The sequence below is a fragment of the Myotis lucifugus genome, unplaced genomic scaffold (assembly GCF_000147115.1).
Source record: "Myotis lucifugus unplaced genomic scaffold, Myoluc2.0 scaffold_46, whole genome shotgun sequence".
Lineage (NCBI taxonomy): Eukaryota > Metazoa > Chordata > Mammalia > Chiroptera > Vespertilionidae > Myotis > Myotis lucifugus.
This window is the reverse complement of record NW_005871094.1, coordinates 674,168-680,167: the sequence shown is the minus strand read 5'-3', so window position 1 is coordinate 680,167 and position 6,000 is coordinate 674,168. Positions and strand designations below refer to the sequence as shown.

General features: G+C 40.1%; 1 protein-coding gene across 3 annotated transcripts in view; it reads right to left on the bottom strand.

The window, feature by feature from the left end:
• Positions 1–6,000, bottom strand: part of DGKI (diacylglycerol kinase iota) — a 383,824-nt gene that overhangs the window by 103,546 nt on the left and 274,278 nt on the right. The gene's annotated exons all lie outside the window — the stretch shown is intronic.

The window sequence follows — 6,000 nt, the reverse complement described above, 5'->3', positions numbered from 1 at the left end:
TGGTGGCCCCTAGGGGGGGGCCAGCGTAGGGCGCTACAGGGTATGCAACGGAGGAAGGAAAACGGGAAGGGGAAGTGAAGGGGAAGGTGAAAAAAAGGGGGCAGGGAGGAAGGGAAAAGATAAAAGGGAAGGAAGGAGAGAAGGGAGGTTGGGAGAGGAGAGGAAAAGAAAGAAAAAAGGAAAGGATGGATGGAAGGAAGAAATGATACTTTTAAAAAATTTGTCAGAATACTGCTACTCCCACCTCAAACACACACACACACACACACACACACACACACACACACGTGCGTGAGTGAGTGTATTTAATTTCATTACAACTCTGTTAGAGGTAGAGGAAAAATAACTTAATCTAATTCTCTTGTCTAAAACCACATTTTAGGGCAAAGTATAGTTAACTCTCTCCATATAGATTCCCACTCTACTCATGCCCAAAGTAAAACACATACTCCCATGTATAGATATATGTGTACATCCATACATAGTTCTCTCCCCGAAACACACACACACACACACACACACACACACACACACACACATACACACACATACACGCACATACGCACACACATACACACACATTTATATATAAGTGCATGAATTCTAGAGATGGTGAACAGATAAAAATGTCTATAGTTTACTGAATTAAAAATTAAGCCTACTGGTATACTAAACAATGAGATGGGTGTTTCTGAGGGGAAGTTGAGAAGCCAGATATAACAGTTGCATTGGTCATTCAGCCAAAGCGTGTTTGCTGGGTGTCTACTTTGTATTAGGCATTGTGCTGGACATTGACAGGCAACTGACATAAATAATTAAGTATTTAAGGAGGTATGGTTTGACAGCAGCTTTGTAAATTAGTGGAATACACTTTAAATATCATGCATGCCCACACCATCAGTTACAGATAGGAAAACTGAGGTTCAGAAAGATAAAGTGAATTCATGGTCACATAGCTACTAAGTGGCAGAGCTGGGAGCAGAGCCTTGGACTTTTCACTCAATGGTTTCATGTTCCTTATATTATATGATGCCAAGAATCCCACGGATTTGACTGCCAAGCCTAGAGCCTGGATTCACGGAATCAGATGAGCTCAGTGATGTGCTCACAGTCTTTTCTTTATCAATCGACAATCATGGGGGTGGTTTAGTAAACTGGTACATTCAAACAAGAGAATGCTGGGCAAATATTACATGATTGTGTAGATCTACATTTATCTAGGGAAACGTCTGACAACAACATACTGGTAAGTGAAAAAAGTCATGGGAAATTATACATGGGGGAATCTCCTTCATGTACACTGTGGAACCTTGGAGTCTGTATACGTAGAGAAATGTCTGGAGAAAATGTTCAATGAGCTGGTCCCAAGTGGTCATCTCCATGTGATGGGATTTGGCAATTATTTTACATTAAGTGCCATCATTTTTAGAAAAATAATATAATTATTTTAAAAGTATGTCAATATATAAATGAATGATGATAACTCAGGACAAGAGTAAAAATAGGAATTATAGCAGTGTTAGGTATTAGATGGGAGTAGATGGGAAAGATTTTCAGAGGTTAACAGAGTGACCAAACAATGTTCATACCAAATGCTTATCCTGAAATACAGAGGGGTCTAATCCTTTTATTTCCAAGTTCACCCCAGTGATCTGCATGGACTGTAATTAGTAAATATTTTCCTGCAAGCATAGCAGATAAGAGGGAAACTGGAACCATAGAATGTGGTGGCCCACCATACTCTGTAATGGGAGATGGGTGAGGATAGAGGTAGAAAGATCTCTCCCTATACAATATTTGAGATAATAGCAGATCACTGAGAGTGACCTCTTGTCTTCTCCTGTGGACTGGAGCTTCCAAGACTAAGACCTGGCTACAGCAGTAGCAACAGAGTGGGAAATAGGAACCAGAGAATGGATCCAGTCACTGTAACCCTCCTCCAGGGAGCTCCCCAGGGCTAACAAGTGTGTGTCACCTTTATCAAATTCCCTGTCAACAGCCTTCTGCCTCCCAGCCTGTCATCTCTGCCCACCAATTCCCACCACACACTGTTGCCTCCTGAACCACAGCCTCCCACCAATCTTCCTGACTTAAGGGCGGGCACACTGTGGATGAACAACAGAAACTTTCATTTGAACAGAGCTTTCAGATCCCACATGAATTCACATAGTATCTCATTTCATCTCTGGAATGATCAGCTAAGCAAGATGGAAGAGAACAGAGACTCTCTCTAACCACTTGTCACGCTTTTCTATCCAACTTCTTACACAAGCACTGTCTTGTTCTCAGCTCCCGTCTTCTGCCGACAACACATCCCCCATTCCTGCCAGCAGCAGGTTACTTAAACCCAGTTTACTGATCAGGTTTGGCCTGCCATCAAATGTTGCCATTGATGAGGCCCATCAGCAAATTTCAAAGCCTTCAATCCCGGAGACCATGGTGGAAAACCTCTTGGAATTATTCTGTGCCTCAGTGTAAACAGTAGCTAAGGAAAGCAACTCGACAAAGGGGCAGCTCAGATTCCGAGTCAGATGGCCTGGATTGGAAGGAAAGCTCTTCCCCTTATTGGTTAATCAGGAAACTCTGTGCTTCAGTTTCCTCGTGGGTGAAGAGATAATAACAGTCTTCACCTCATAGGGATATTATACGAATTGAATGAGCCAATGCAGGTGATGTGCTTAGAAAACTGGCTGGCACATTGTAAGTGCTCAATAGATATTAGCTATTATCAGTATAATTATTATTCTGAAGATTCTGCTCTTAGATAAGGTTCTGCCTAATAAGCCACAGCATCTGCTAATACCAGGTATTGGAAGATGTTTGAGGCATATACAGGAGCCTCCTAGACACTTGTGACAAGCTGTTGGGCTTCCTCTGGGTGAATACTGTCTAGCCTGGCTGGTGTCACGGTTCTTCTGGGTTTCCTCCTACCTAGTATTTTACAGGGAAATCGATAACATGAAAACAGACTAGTACATGGGGGAGAAAAAGCACACAGAGATGAAATGAAAGCCAAGTAATTCAGTCGTGTCCCTTTATGTCAAAATATATTAGTGTCCCATTAGTGGCTGACGGGAGTGGAAGATGACAAAGGTGTTCCGTGGAGTCTGGGGAATAGCATTGCCATTAGCTTTCTAAATTTAAATTTGCCAAGGAAGTTAGTAGAGCACAGAAGAGACTAATAACCTGGTTAAAAATACACTCGCCTCCCTGCCAACATCTACCACAAGCTACTCCTATCCTGATTTAAGTAAGCTCTATATTAGGGGTTCCAATGGAACCTCTCAAGAGTCTCAAAGGGACTCAGCAATCTGTGAACTACCTTTGAAATTGGGCAGTGACCTTAACCTGTCACCATCTCACTCATTTTCTCTGAAGCATCGAGTTTGAGCTTGGGCAGAGTGGAAGTTCATGGCTCTGAACTTAACTCCCAACTGTCCCCCATGAGGACTTTCTCAAGAACCATAAGAACACCTCTCAGTAAAGTCATTCGTGTGGGCCTCCAAAATCTCCAGGCCACAACCCCCCTGTCCACAGTATGCGCACCTCTTCCCCTGAGATGTTGGGCCAGGGGAGTGGAGGGCCATCAAGACAATCACCTGAACGCTCACTGCTATTCAACTTACTCCGAGTTCTAATCATTCTCTCCTCCTCTGTAGGTCTTGTCAATAGCTTTTTTTTTCCTTTTAATTGACTCTTTGTCGACTTTCAATCCATTAGGGTCAATTCTTCCCTCTGCCTTTAAATGTCTTCATTCTTTCAATTTTCTTTACTACACACTATTTCTCTCAGACTGATAACAGACACTCCCATTCCCTTCTCTTCCATTTCGACACCCTCTGTGGATGAAGGGCATGAGCTGACCGTGCTGTTGTTTCCCAGTCACTTCTAGACGACTGATGAACACTATTCCCTCTTCTCACTGGAAACATGAATCAACTTGGAGTAATACCTCTAGTGCTCAGACAGTACTACAGTACATAAAGCAGGATGTCGAGTCAGAAAAAATTTAGTTCCAATTTGAACTCTGACAATGCTTAACATTATGAATGCTGATGTTACCTGCCCTAAACCATTTTCTGTTCTAAAAATTAAATTAATAATAATGTAGTGATAGTTCTATTTTTAAAATTTTTAAGAAGTACAAATTGCCAGTCATAAAAACAATCATGGGGATGTAAAATACAGCATAGGGAATATAGCCAATAATATTGTAATAACTAAACACGGTGTCAGGTGGGTACTGGAAATATCAGGTTGATCACTTCACTAATATAACATTGAATGTCAACGGTAAAATTTAAAAAAGAATTTTTAAAGCACTTAGAGTTGCAAAGTAGCTGGGGAAAATAATGCACTGAGCACTGAATGAGAAGATACATGTAAGCAGTTAACCCATTCCTGGTAAGTAATAAGTGCTAAAAAATTATATATATATACACACACACACACAAACACACATACACACACATATATATACATACATATATACATATATATTACTTTATATGTCTATATATTTACTTTTTATTGAATTTATTGGGGAGACATTGGTTAATAAAATTATGTAGGTTTCAGGTGTACAATTCTATCACACACCACCTGTATATTGTATTGTATGTTCACCACCCAAGTTAAGCCTCCTTCCATCACCATTTATGCCCCCTATACCTAAAAATAATGTATTATTGTTGTGTTACTATTATTAGCATCCTAAGGTTTCTTCAATTTTCACAAGCCCCACTTTTTAAATTCAGTCGTGGATAATCACATCATAGCAGAAACTAGCATCTCCCCTCTAAACAGTAGTTAGTAGATCTCAAAACTCAGCAGGAGGAGAGCATGTTGACATGGGTGTGGAGACGAGATTCAAAGCTACGTAGCATCTATAGTCTGTTAGATGAGAATGGAAATGGGGACTGTGAATGTGAGCAAGATATTCTACTGAAAGATATTAAGAATATAAATCCAAATTCATGGTACAGAGGAGACCCTTAAAGTCATATAATTATTCTACATTTGTATCTTGTAAATATCCTATTTTCATTAACATTTCTTTTTTTAACACATTGAATGTGGGAAATGTATTTATACGTTTTACGTTGACTGGGAGTAAGTAGAGAGCAGGACACGTATTAGTACGTTTTTTTTATAGACTAGCGGTAGAATGTGGGTAATGTATAAATACATAAACTAAAGTTATCATAATTTTACTGAACGTTGCCATTTGCGCAAAAAAATTAGCAAAAATGGCCCGTGCCATGTGCCACCTGTTAGCGCGTGATGAAAACTACCCGCATACAATGTGTTAAATATAATTTTATTGATTTTGGAGAGGAAGGGAGAGGGAGGGAGAGAGAAACATCAATGATGAGAGAGAATCATTGATGGGCTGCCTCCTGCACACTCCACACTTGGGATTGAGCCTGTAACCCAGGCATGTGCCCTGACCAGGAATTGAACCATGACCTTCTGGTTCATAGGTCGATGCTCAACCACTGAGCCACCCAGGCTGGGCTTCATTAATATTTCTTAAATGGCTCAGTGTAAGACTTTCCACTTAACACACTCATTGTGTAGACTTATTGATTTTTATGATGAACTATAATTTAGCCAGGCATTTGTTACTCATATATAAAGGGTTTTCCTTGGCAAGATAGAAAAGCATCACAACTCTGTCCACCTTTCTCCCTTAAAACCTGATTTAATAATAATAGTAAGTTGCTTTGATTTATTTCCAGCAATACAACTGTGAGATTCCACCTGATCGTAACCTAGAAATAACAAAGTATGTTTCTATGAATTTTTAATAGAATTCATTTGAACGGGCCCTTGTTTTATCAATGGATTTTGATTAAAATATTCATTGCTAGTGTGAATTCATGGCAGGAAAGACCTAAAATAGAGGCTGTGATGTGCTATTCACAATAACTGCTTTGCAACAGTTAAATGAATGGAACGCAAGAAAGTCACGGCCCGGAGGCTTTAGCACAGTTTGCC